This window comes from Zingiber officinale, chromosome 4B (genome assembly GCF_018446385.1).
Source record: "Zingiber officinale cultivar Zhangliang chromosome 4B, Zo_v1.1, whole genome shotgun sequence".
In the NCBI taxonomy this organism is placed as follows: Eukaryota; Viridiplantae; Streptophyta; class Magnoliopsida; order Zingiberales; family Zingiberaceae; genus Zingiber; species Zingiber officinale.
The window spans coordinates 118,279,549-118,293,318 of NC_055993.1; the positions used below are offsets into that span (position 1 = coordinate 118,279,549).

General features: G+C 35.1%; 1 long non-coding RNA gene across 1 annotated transcript; it reads left to right on the plus strand.

Moving 5' to 3' along the window:
* Window positions 1–8,361: 8,361 nt before the first annotated feature.
* On the plus strand, window positions 8,362–13,396 carry LOC121976209. Its single transcript, XR_006110573.1, has 4 exons — window positions 8,362–8,648; window positions 10,183–10,264; window positions 10,880–10,982; window positions 12,667–13,396. It is a non-coding gene; the product is annotated as an uncharacterized LOC121976209 (long non-coding RNA).
* Window positions 13,397–13,770: the final 374 nt, after the last annotated feature.

The following is a 13,770-nucleotide window of genomic DNA, read 5'->3' on the forward strand; positions in this document are numbered from 1 at the left end:
ATACACTTGCACTTTCTCTACAAAGAAAATAGTTTAAATCTAAAACAATGATCGTAAAATTTGTCTCAAGGTCAATGAGAAGCCAAAATCGTCGGCAAAACACTACAAAAAAAACCAGCATTACCGACAGAAATATCCGTCGGAATTCCGTCGCTATAGACATATAGCGACGGAATTCCGACGGAATAATTTCTGTTGGTAAAATATCCGCCGGCTTCTATTCCCGACAGAAACAAAATTCTGACGGTATTTTATACCGACAGAAATTAAGTTTCTATCGGTAAACGTACCGACAGAAAATACATTCCGTCGGTATAATTACAATATTCTACATCACCGATTGAGGTGACAATCTCCGACGGAATATTATGTTCCGTCGGTAATTACCGACAGATCAGCCTATTCCGTCGGTGGTCCCGAAGGTGATCTATCGAACTAAAAGTTCGATACTTACCGACGGAATGGATTCCGTCGGTAATCCATCGGAATTTCAAAAAAAAAATTGCCAGATTGTTTACATTTACATGCTGTTCCCATATACATTTTCCACATATATAAACAAACCATCACAATCGATGGTTTCATACAATCCACACAATAAATACAATCCACAACAAATATAATCTACATCAAATATAATCTACACACATATATCTATCATATGATAATCACAAACTAATAAAATCCACAAAAAAAACCATATTCCATATAATCCATAGCTAACTAAATCTACAGAATATATATTCTACACATATCCATATCTAAAATCAAGTTTACATAACACATACTGAACTAAAATGTAGTCCCAATAATACAAGAACGGGAAATCATAGAGAAAATCCTGTAAAAAGGCAAATACAAAATGATGTTTAAATAAACAGTTTGCATATTTATATATTAAGAATTTTATATGAAATAATACCTGAACAAAAAGTGAGCAAATGATGTAGTGAAGAGCCAATATGTATATATGACTGAACGTGACTCCTGAAACATATAGTAATAAAACCTTTAGAAATAAACATGTTATAATATCAAAACAGGCTCACGTTCTATATAATAAATAAAAAACTAAAGTATAGCTGAACAAACCTCAAAAAGCTAACGACCACCGTCTGATAGATCTTGAGTCTCCTGTGACTCAGATCCCTGTGATGCTTGGGTGAAAGAAGCCACGATTGCCCTCATTTGGGCCATGAGATCTTCATTACTCTTGTCACATTCAGCTCTCTTCTTCTCCTCATCAGCTCTCCACTGATCCATATCAGCCATCCTCTGATCCATTGATTTTAGTTGAGACCGCAGTTCTTGATTTTCACGTCTTAAAGACTGCATCTCACCAGAAGAAGAGGAACTAGCACGGCCTACTGGATTCCTCAAACGATCAAATGTCACTTTGACCTGAGAGCCAAGGCCGTAGAAGGTGGAGTTTTTTGTCCTTCCACCGACAACATCGTAATATATCTCATTTAGATCGTCGGTGGATAAAGACTGTGACTCTCCACCCTCTGCTGATGGCTGAGATGCCTGAGCCACCCGTTCTGTCATTTCTTGTTGCATAAAAAATAATATAATATCCAATTTGATATGTATTACTAATTACTAATCAAGATATAAATGAACAAATGTAATAAAGTTAATTATCTTACATGTAGAGTTTGAGATCGAGAATCAACAAATGACCCATCCTTCTTCTTGTGGGTCTTCAGAAAAATCTCCATACATGTAGGCTGTCGGGCAAGCTCACGTTTCTACATTTATAAATTAGGAAAAAAATTAGTATGCTCAACAATACAAGGTTGGTAATAAATACAAAATTTGTTATAAAGTATAATTTTAAATTATACTCACCAGATCAATGGTATGCTCAACAATAGATCTGGATCCTGACGTATGCCGAGCGGTTTCGGTGCTCGGGCCACCTGGCTCTGTATTCCTATTTGCTTTTGCCTTTTCGGCATTAGCTTGCCACCTTTCTGTAGCCCAGGTGGCCATCCATGCACTCCATATCGCCTCCGAAACATACGCAGGCCTAGTGCCCTTCTTTCTCATGTAATACATATGATCTATGTAGAGTTTGGCACAATAAGTATTCCATGTAGCTTTAAATTGATCTTCTTGTCCATCCACCCATGTATATTTTTTCTATAATTATAAGTTAAACATTTATTTTAAATGATATAAATGATAACTATATTATAGAATGTGAATTAAATATATTAAATTTACTTACCACAAATTCATTATAATAAAATAACTTCATCTCCTGGTCTACATGCCTCCGTGTAGTACCAGACGCGCTAACTCGTTCCTTAAATTTTACAGTGATATATGTGGCAACTCTGTGCCCATCTGGAGTGAACCTGCACAAAAATAGACCTTTAGGTTATGAGAAATATATTATAACTAATGTTATATATAAACTTGAATAATTAATAAGACAATATACTTACGAGTCCCCGACAACGGTAAGGACTTTATGGCCATGGGGTGCCACAGCCTGCTGCTCTGCCATGATAATATCTGCAAAATAACATTGCAACACATCATAAAAAGGTCTAAAAACCTGATAATATAAATACAAAACATTAAGGAAATCTACTTACTGACGGAAATAATAATGTTAATATTTAATCATCATTAACATCTGACTAGTCAACATTAACAGTTTCTATGTCCTCATTGCTAGATGAGCTTAGTTCAACTTCATCCTCACTGTTGGACATCTCCCCATCATCCATCTCTTCGTAAATGTCATTAGCATCTACAAGCAATTGAGAAGTAGATTGGTGTTGTAAATCAACTGAATATATCTCCACTTCATTATTCTGAAATGCATCATGGTTTTGAGCAGTGAGCATCTCTATGATCGAGCGAGGCTTGATTCGACAAACAGACAACCATTCACTAGATCTTCTTCTCTTCGTAGGGTATTCAAGATAGAAAACTTGACCCGCTTGTATTCCGAAAATAAAAGGCTCAAACTTGTTGAATCTTTTATTTGCATTAACCTCAACTAAATTATAATTTGGATGAATTCGAGTACCTATTCTTGGGGTCAGATCATACCATGAACATTTGAACAACACACACCTCTTTATTGGTAATGCAGGATATTCAATCTCTATGATTTCATCAAGTCTACCATAATAATGAAATTCAGTGTTATTGTTGTCCACATATCCTTTGACGCAAACACCAGAATTATAAGTTAATCTTCGTGAATCTCGTTGTGCCACGTGGAATTTAAGACCATTAACATAGTAACCAGAATACACCTTTATTTTACGAAGGGGTCCTGATGCAATATTCATTATCCTATCATCTTGCACATTTAATATTCTACGATCTTTCACCTATAAAAATAAGTAACATATATCTTAGTACACTTCTTAATAAACATAAACTTAAAAATTTCACAAATTTTCTAACTTACATATATTTGAAACCACAATGCAAATTCGGTCTCTAACTTTGTAGCTACCTCACTTGCACCAATTGATGGGTTTTGGAGATATAATTGTTGTTCGTATAAGCTGAGAAAATAAGTAATTATATTAAAATTGGGATATCAAGCAAAATAATTAAACAAAGGATAATTGTTTGATTTAAGAAGTTTACTTACTTTATGTATGGTTTGACCTCTTCACAATTTAAGAGTATATATGTTCTTGCAGCATGATATTCTTTCTCGGTTAACCATCTAGCAAGCGATGCACCCATTAACTTACCAGGAAACTTAAAAATAGAAAGCATAGATGGATCTATCGACTGACAAACATCATCAGAATTTCTAGGACACCTGCGATGTCTTGTTTGCACACTATCAACAAAATAATATGAGCAGAAAGAAGATGCTTCTTCTACTAGATAAGCATTGCATATTGACCCTTCAACTCTTGCTTTGTTACGAACATTATTTTTTAATTTCCTCAAAAATCGTTCAAATGGATACATCCATCTGTACTGCACAGGACCTGCTATTTGTGCCTTGTATGGTAAATGTACTGGTAGATGTTCCATTGAATCAAAAAAACTTGGTGGAAATATGCGCTCCAGTTTACATAATATGAGTGGAATGTCTGTTTCTAGCCGAAGCATATCATCTATCGTAATACACCTTGATGTCAAATCTCTAAAAAATAGACTCAATTCAGTGAGTGCTTGCCAAACATTTTGAGGAAGTAAGTCATGGAAAGCTACTGGAATAAGTCTTTGCATAAATACATGACAGTCATGACTTTTCATTCCAAACATCTTTAATCTATTCATATCCACGCATCGACCCATATTTGATGCATAACCATCTGAAAATTTGATTTCTTTCAACCAATTACATAAAGCTTGCTTGGCAGCTTTGTCCAATGTATAACAAGCCTTTGGAAATCTATTAGTTATTTCATCTTGATGCAACTCTAGTCTATTGACTAGGTCTTTTAATTCCTCGCGTGATTTTGCAGTGTCTTTAGTTCTTCCAGGCACATTCATCACAGTGGATATTATCGAAGAAATTTTTCTCAATATGCATAACATCTAAATTATGTCGAATAAGTATATACTTCCAATACGGTAACTCCCAAAAAATACTCCTTTTCTTCCAACCACACTTGCACATCCTAACAATATATTTATTTATCTCATCAGAACCAGATTGTGATACTGGTAGAAATCCATAACTATCAATTTGCTCAATGATTTGTTCACCTGAAGCATGGAGTGGCGGGGATTTTCTGACTACAACATTTTTTAAGAAATTTTTCTTATTTCGCCTAAAAGAGTGATCAAGTGGTAAAATTTTACGGTGATTATCAAACCAAGACACCTTCCCACTGTAAGGTAATGGAAATGCATCAGAATCAGTCATGCAGTGTGGACACGCTAATTTACCAGCTGTGCTCCAACCCGATAACATTGAGTATGCTGGAAAATCACTGATCGTCCATAATAATGCAGCATGCAATCTAAAATTAGTTTTGCTTGCAACATCATAAATCACCGACCCTACATTCCATAATTCATTTAACTCTGCAATAAGAGGTTGTAAGAAAACATCTATCTTCTCTTTGTGATTGGTTGAACCAGGAATAAGTACTGTAAGGAACATAAATTCATCTTTCATACACATCCATGGCGGTAAATTGTAAGGTGTTAATATAACCGGCCAAGATGAATATTGTTGTCCTGACTGTCCAAATGGTTGAAATCCATCTGCAGAAAGTCCCAATCTCACATTACGTGGTTCCATTGCAAATGAAGGAAATACAACATCTAGATGTTTCCATGCAGGTGAATCAGAAGGATGACACATTATACCTCCATCATGCTCATGCTCATGATGCACAGATGCATACAAACGTTGAAGTCTAGCAGTTAACGGAAAATAATACATCACTTTCCAAGCTATTTTTTCTTCTTACGCGGTATGCGAGTACCATGCTTATAACGAGGGTGTGTACAGATTTTGCATTCACGCAGATCATTGTCTTCATTCCAAAATATCATGCAGTTATTTATACAACAATCAATCTTCTCACAGGCAAACCTAAACCTCCGATCAATTTTTTGTGATCTGTAAAAACTATCCGTTATTATGTTATCGCAGGAAGCAATTCGACATCAATCGACAAATGTCATCGTAACATCTTTCTAAAAAATGATGTTCACTTTCATATTTAATAACCTTGCAGTAACTGATAATTGAGAATGACTCGAGGGAATGTCTTCCCATATTTCTCTTTCACTAGCCTTTAACATTTCATATAGTTGTTGATATTCATGTATTGGTGTTTCATCTATATTAGAATAATCAACTGTAGCATTTATCGCATCATGAACCATTGATTGCATTGCGATATCATTATTTGATGCTTCAGGCGCAGTAAAAGTTGTGGCAGATGACGAACCACCAGAAGGCCCAATTGATTCATACAAATAAGGTTCTCTATGACAATACCAATTGTAGTAATTTGGCACAAAACCATTTCTACATATATGCATTTTCACGGTATCCTCATCACAGAAGGCTCTATTTTGACATTTTTATGATTGCATGGACACCGTAACTCAGCATCATTCATACATTCAAGGTGACTTTTAGCAAAGTTCACAAACTGTTCAACTTCAGCAATAAAATCATCTCTGATAAATCCTTTTTCTAATCGATTGTACATCCAAGCTTTGTTCATAGACATTTTCACCTAAAACTAATATATTGAGAACTAAAAATTAACATAGATTAAGATACTAACACAAAACAAACAAACGGACTATATTATATTATAAATTAACATATTAACATAACATATTTCTAAATTTAATCATGTAAATGACATACAATATAATTTAGTAAATTTTACCGGAAGATGTGTAGGTCAATTGGAGAAGAGCAGCAAATGCTACCTGTTTTCAAAATAAAAATAATTTAGCTAAAAAATTATGACAAAAATAATTTTCAAGTTGCTCGCGGCACCAGCAGCCAGCTGCCGGCTGACGATGGCCGACACAGAAGGCCGCAGCCGGCCGTTGGCGGGCGCAGAAGACCGCAGGCGGCCGTTGGCGGGCGCAGAAGGCCGCAGGCGGCCGCCGCCGGCCGCCGGTGGGCGCAGAAGCCCGCTGGCGGCCGAAGGCGAACGCCACCGGCCGCTGGTGGGCGCGCCCGATCTCGGGATGGAACGCGGGATGGACGGGGTTGGTATCGATCGGCTGCATGCGACCCTCCTCATCGTGAGCAAAGGCTGGGGTCGGAAAACCAAGCGATCGGGAACGGGAGAACGAAGCCGTCGGCCGCGCGCGCGTGAGGGAAACAGGAGGTTAGGGTTTTTTTAGGGGAACTTGCCGACGGAATTCATATTCCGTCGGTACACTTTAGGTTTTACCGACGGAATTACTAATTCCGTCGGTAAAACCATTAATTTACCGACGGAATGGATTATTCCGTCAGTAATATCGTTAGTTCACCGACGGAATTAATATTCCGTCGGTATCACACGGTTATACCGACGGAATGATTTATTCCGTCGGTAAAAAGTAGAGTTTATCGATAGCATATTAATTCTGTCGGTAGTCCCGTCGGAAACATTGATTTTTTTTGTGGTGAAAACATCTCTTTTATAATGTTGCCGAAGGATTCATCGAAAGAAAAAATAAGAATTGAACGAGTGCGAGAAGTATCTATTGGTCCCCTTCCTTGGAAACACAATTTAATTATGTTATCATCGATAGCTCCCTTAATTCTCAATGTTTTTTTTTGTATATTGACTCGAGTATAATCTCACACACCACAATTACAATAATACAACTACTCGAAGAGAATACCGTATTTGTTAAAATATTTATAAATTGAGTGATTAAATCATTTATATATATATTTCCAATTATTAAAGGAAAATAAACAATATTGTTAAATTTTATTTATTTAAAAGGAAAATAAAGAGGAAGAGAAAATTATTATTTAATTTTATTTTGGGGTTTTAAAAAATAAAAAATAAATTACCAAAATATAAACAGTATTTCAAATAAAAAATTATAAATAGAACGATTATATATACTAGCGATTGTGCACACTCACTACGTGACCAGAGAGAGATCAGGAAGAAAAATTAGACTATAGAAAATAGTTTTAATTTTTAAGTATTGTCCCTATTTTTATTTTTTTAGTTGGACAAGACTCTAATATTTTTATAATTTTATACACGTCTAGGGTATTTACAAAAATTGAGGAGGGGCAACTGCCCTACCAAAGTTATAAGTGAGTAAGTGACTACACCGCCCATGATTGCGTGTGATATAATACATGAACACGTGTGGATAATAGACTCTTTTTCATAAAAAATTAATTTAAGTTTTTATATTAGATATAAACAAATAAGAATGAATATTACACTTAATCTTAGTCAAACGACCATTCATAAATTGGGTAAGGGTACGCCAGACCCATATAATAGTGCAATACTAAGGTGACGCTCATGCAATAGTGCAATGCTAGGGTAACACTTAAGAATCCCAACAACAAACTACTGTAACGAACTTTTTTATAAAAAATTAATTCAATATCATAATTATAAAAAAAATTGAAAAAAAATATACTTTCTAATTAAGAGGTAGAGAACTTTAAGTTTTTAATCAATTAATAAAAAAAATTCTTAATAATACAACTGAGTCTCAAATACTAATTCCTGATTAATTATTGAAAATTTTTTCTAATAATATGTAGCAGTTGAATCTTGAATTCTACATTGATTAATGATTAAATATATTGTAGCTGAGTTTTAAACTTAGATCCCGATTGATATATGTGTAGAAATTATTAATATATATATAGAAATTATATATATATATATCTAGGGGGCGCATGATAGCGTTAGATATTATTGGGCCAGCCGGTTGCCCAACGCGAGATCACAGCGGAAAGGCCTTTCTGGCGGCAGACGAGGTTGATCGGGCCGGAGCGACCAAATCGGATCTGCGGCGAAGGAACCGTGGAAGCCTTCATCGTCGCCGGCGGGTGCAATGAGCCATCGTGCTTGCTGGATCGGAACTCGTCCTTCGTGCCGTGATGGTGACAGGCGCCCGCCACGATGAGGTGGCTTCATCTCTCTGGAGGTTCGGAGGAGGAGCTGTCGCCTCATCGACAAAATGCACTATTCCAGGTCAGTTTCTGTTTTAATTGCTTGACAATTTCAGGTAGATCGGAATTGATGTTTGTAGACCCACTGTCGCAGAAACCAAACTTGATCTAAATACTGTGATTCGTAGAAAGTTGAAGCAGAATTCCAAGACGGATTTGGAATTCGAACATAATCTTTGAAAGTTATGAATCTACCTAGTTCTGTTGAAATGAGGGGACCAAACAATGAATAATTGGTAGATTTTGACCAAAAAAACGGAGACCGTAATACTGTTGAGAAATGAACATTGGAAAAAGAAGGGAAGGAAGTGAAAACCTAAAAAAAGATTGATGATGGGAAGAATGACAAGAGAGGTCAGAGAGTACATTCAAAGAAAAAAAAAATAAAGATATGATTCTGAAGAAGGTTGTAGACAAACATATGAAGATGACCATATCTGAGTTCCTTGAAGAATGAAAAAGATAATACAGTAACAATCAGAGTTCTTATCCACATCAACTGAGAATTTTTAGCATGACGGAAAAACCGAGCCACGTGATAATAACATATTTGAGAGCAATCTACATTATAGCAAGCTGTCAGGGATGTGAAATCCACAAATTTTCAATCCCAAATAGCTTAATCGATTGAAAATTTGCTAGAAAACAACAATTTCTATTAATATCGTGCCAAAATTAATTTATTATACCAATATTCAGAACATATTACATTATGATTACATAACATCAGTGGTCAAGATGTGAAATTTGCCTACAACATTAGGATTACCTAACTCAAAATTCTTTGTTGATGGGGGCCTAACAGTAATTTGGTTTTCTGCTCATTCCACTGAATGGAAGGAAAAGAAGCTAGGGATTGGATTTCACATAACTAGAAAATTCAAGAATTGATAATCTACATAAGAAAACCATGGAAAAGAGTACCAAATGTAGGTTAATTTTTTCCATCTTTCTTGATTGCTTCTTGATAAATTTTGCTATCTAAGTGAACTGTTAATCACTAAAACCGGACCTAAAATTTAAGAATTGTAACAATGAAAACTAAAACTCGATCATCAATCAAGATTGATTTGGTGACTATAGTTTTTTTTTTAAATAAATTTTGTAAAAAAGATTATATATATTCTCTCATTCAATTCTTTCAAGGAAGTGGTTCAAATAATTATACTTGGATGCATCTAGCTTGTAAAGTATAATCAACACATCCATGTAATTTAGTAAAAAAGTTATAATACATCAAGTTTCCTTTTGATCCCAAACATGAGAAGTGAAATTTTAAATTTTTTAATATTTATAATTAACTACAATTTATCACAGAATATAATACAATTCTGATATTCACAATTTTGACATTTACACTTAATACAATTTTGCTAATTTACACTTGAATACAATTCTTACATCACAATTTGATCACAGAAGAGAATTAACATTCTTTTCATGTGGATTGACACCACTTATGCGATAGAGTAATAGTTTAGGAAATACAACTTTAAATTGTGCTTTATCCATCTATATGGGCATGGTGATCAAATTTAGAAATGTTATTTATTCAGGTGTTTTGACATGGTAAGTAAGCTTGCTGGAAGTTAAATGGCGAGGAAGATGCTCATGCCGAAGAAGAACCTGAACTGCCAGGTTATTCTTTCACTTTTTTTCTAAAAAAAAATTATTTTCTGTGTTAATTATCTCCTCTGCTGTATCTTACTATTGATTTAGCTTTACTGAAATCAGATTGTCTTATTCTAAAAGCTCTAGATCATGTAAATCTTCCAAAGCTTTGGTTCTCAAGGAACGAACCATGGACATTGTGTTTAATCCTGTAAAACTCTGCAGATAGGTTTTCAAACAACACCAACCTTATAATGATAGCCTAAAAAGTCAATTCAAATTTGATTCTGTTACTTTCATCTGCAAACCCAATCAACCTATGGAAACTGTAATCTCTAGCTTTGCACACTCAAATCACAGTTTGTCACTACTTTGGTTCATTTCTAATTAGAAATCTGGTTGATTTTTCTCTTTCAGGATGGGTTCCATGTTAGTTGTTAAGCTATCATCAGTATTATTTGAGCACTAGCATTTGCTTGTAAAAATATTATTGCTCTCAGGTTGAGTAACTGCGAAATCCTCTATTATTTATGCTAAATTCAATTATTTATGGCAAACAAAGATGGGAAATGCTTTTGAAGGGGTCCCTTCAATAATGCTTGGCTGCTAAGAACTAATATAACTTTGAATTGGGTTGTAAAGGTTGCCATCTTCTGAGGAAATGCCTGCTTATACTCCAGAAAATGTCCAATACTTCAAAGGTTTCAATCAGATAATACTTACAAGGTGAAAGAAAAGATGAAAGGTGAGTTGTAGATTTTACAGAATGTGTAGTTAAAAGATTTAATTGAATAGAGGATAAGCCAATTGTTCTTGTCACGTCCCGAGGATATACTTGTTCGTCAAATGGACGATGCCTCCTAGTGACAATACAAGAAATAATTGGTACCAAATCTATTAAAACAAACACAGATACCAATACAATATAAAAGAATCACTTAGTTACTAAATGCATATGCTAATGTATGTATGCATGTACATGAGAACATACTTATCTACAAGATAACAATTATACTATTATAACAAAATCTCATCGATTCGACGAGGAAAAGAAAAACAATAAACAACGGCAGCGGAATAAAAAAAATAAAATAACTCGAACAAAAATCCAAACTTGAGTGGGGCTGGCAGCTAAGACCTCTAAACGACACAACACATCCTCTATCTGCTAACCTGGAGGTAAAAAAAAAGCTAAAGGTAGTAAGTACAAAATACTCAATGGGTATAAGAAGATAGTGCATGATATTATTATAAGGGCACTAAAGGGAGCAATCTCAAGTAATAATACTTACTATAAAAATAAGAGTACTAATATAATCATCTGCTAACCAAAAGCATATAACAATAATATAACCCTCTACCAATTTGCTTAGCCGTGTATAATACAATGAGCAATGATAGGTAATGATCAACATGGATATCGCACATCATTGACATGTACAAATGCAAATAACAGGAATAAATCATCAAACATGTGAGCAATCGCTTTACCACAAGAAGTACAAATGACCAAGACATTTAGCTATCTAGCTATTGACTGTGGGAGAAACATTCTACCACGAATGGTCTCGTGAGCAGTTTGAAATGTCAGAATTTCTGTCTGCGGGAGAAATGCTCTACCATGAATGGTCTCATGGGCAGCCTAAGGTATAACAATCATATAATAACAAATAAATAAGGACAAATACTAAGGACAAGCAAAGATCAATTGACAAATAAATAAGGACAAGCAACAAAGATCAATCACAAGAACAATATAGAGTGGATGTAAGGTAAGCAAGTAGTTGTTGCCTAATCAACATATAACAATAAATAATCATGTATTAAGATCAAAGAGACTATAGAGGTCAAAGCAAGAACTATCCACCTCTATTGCAGACTGTTCTAACCGTCTTCAAGCCAAAAGTTTGTGTTGAGTTCGAATTCTACAAGCATAGAATACGAAGCAAAACTAATTACCAGAATCATCCCCGTAACCATGAATAGTAGATGTATATTAATCATTTATTTCCCCTTTAATAGTTTTCTAGATATCTCAATTACTATCAATAAATCTGGAATTTAATTAGTCATCAAATTAGAAATTCAATTAACTACCAAGTTAATTAAACTAGATTATCTAACTCTAAATTGAGATCTAATCAAGTGTCCATTTGATAATTCCTCCCTAATCAATTATTAATTCCATTACCTAACCAACTAACTAAGCAATCTAACTTGTTAATTATTATTTGAATTAAACCACATTTATTAATCTCACAATCTCACATACTAATTATTCATTCCACTAATTAGTCAACTTATTAAATCAATAAATTGCTTAATCACCTTAATTACCAATTAAACTATATGGTTAAAAATAATTAATCAGTGTATGAATTTATTGTAGTTAAATATCTATTTCTTCTGCTCTGACATCAAGGTATCAGTGGCAGGCGGTCGACAACGACAGCAACAACATGGCACGACAGTAGTTGGGCAATCGACATTGGGGAAAGAACAAGACGTGACATCGATGGAGGTGCGCGACAACAACTCATCGCACAATGGTGCGATGTTAGATCATGCGGTGGAACAACGCCTCTAGCATGCGAGGGAAGAGACACGGACTGGTGGCCTGCTGATGGCTGACAATCATGACACCAGGGAAGAAGGCAGCTCGTAGTGGGGAAGGGCAAGCAGGCACCGAGAAAGTAGATAGCATCGACGGTGGATGCAACGACGACGGAAAACAACACCGATGTTGAGGGGCATAGGCATCGTCGACGGCTAAGAAGGGATCAGAGCACTGTTGATTGTTCATAGCGGGGACCAAAAGGTAGTAGCGATTCTCTTTGCTACTTCCGACGATAAGGGAAGCAACAATGACAGTGAAAGCCCTGGGTAGTCGACACACCGACAGCAAGGTGCCCTTGTTAACTTTGGCGAAGCAAGACAGTGATTGCCGGCTTCAGCTCGAAGATGAGAAAGTGAGGGACAGGGCACCGATGTCTCGCGTGGACAGAGGGGACACTATCGGTTGAACGTGCGACGGTGGACGCGTACGTCGAGGGAGAGGAGCGACAATTTAATCATGAACTTAGGGTTTATTATAAACTTAGGCTAATTGATATTATTAACTCCTTAGGTATTTTAAACATGCTTTATCTTTTATCCATATATCCTCATGAAATATAAAAAGATTCATTTAAAATCTAAAAAAATTCAATAATTTCTCTAAATTCATATAAACCTATTTCTCTCTTAATTTCTCACCCATATAAATTTATTTAATTATATCCAATTTTAATCATTTTAATCCTTATATATATTTTTGGTATATTACATTCTCCCACACTAATAAAAATTTGGTTTCCAAATTTACTACTCAAATTATAATACTAAGGTATCCTCATCTCAGGGTAACAACTAAGCAGTACACTACTATACTAGCCCATTCTAGTATTTGGAAAAGTTTATAACAGTCTGAGATCCCTTATATACTACATGATCTACTTCTAAAGTAGATAATCATTGTTCTGTGGGTTAAGTGC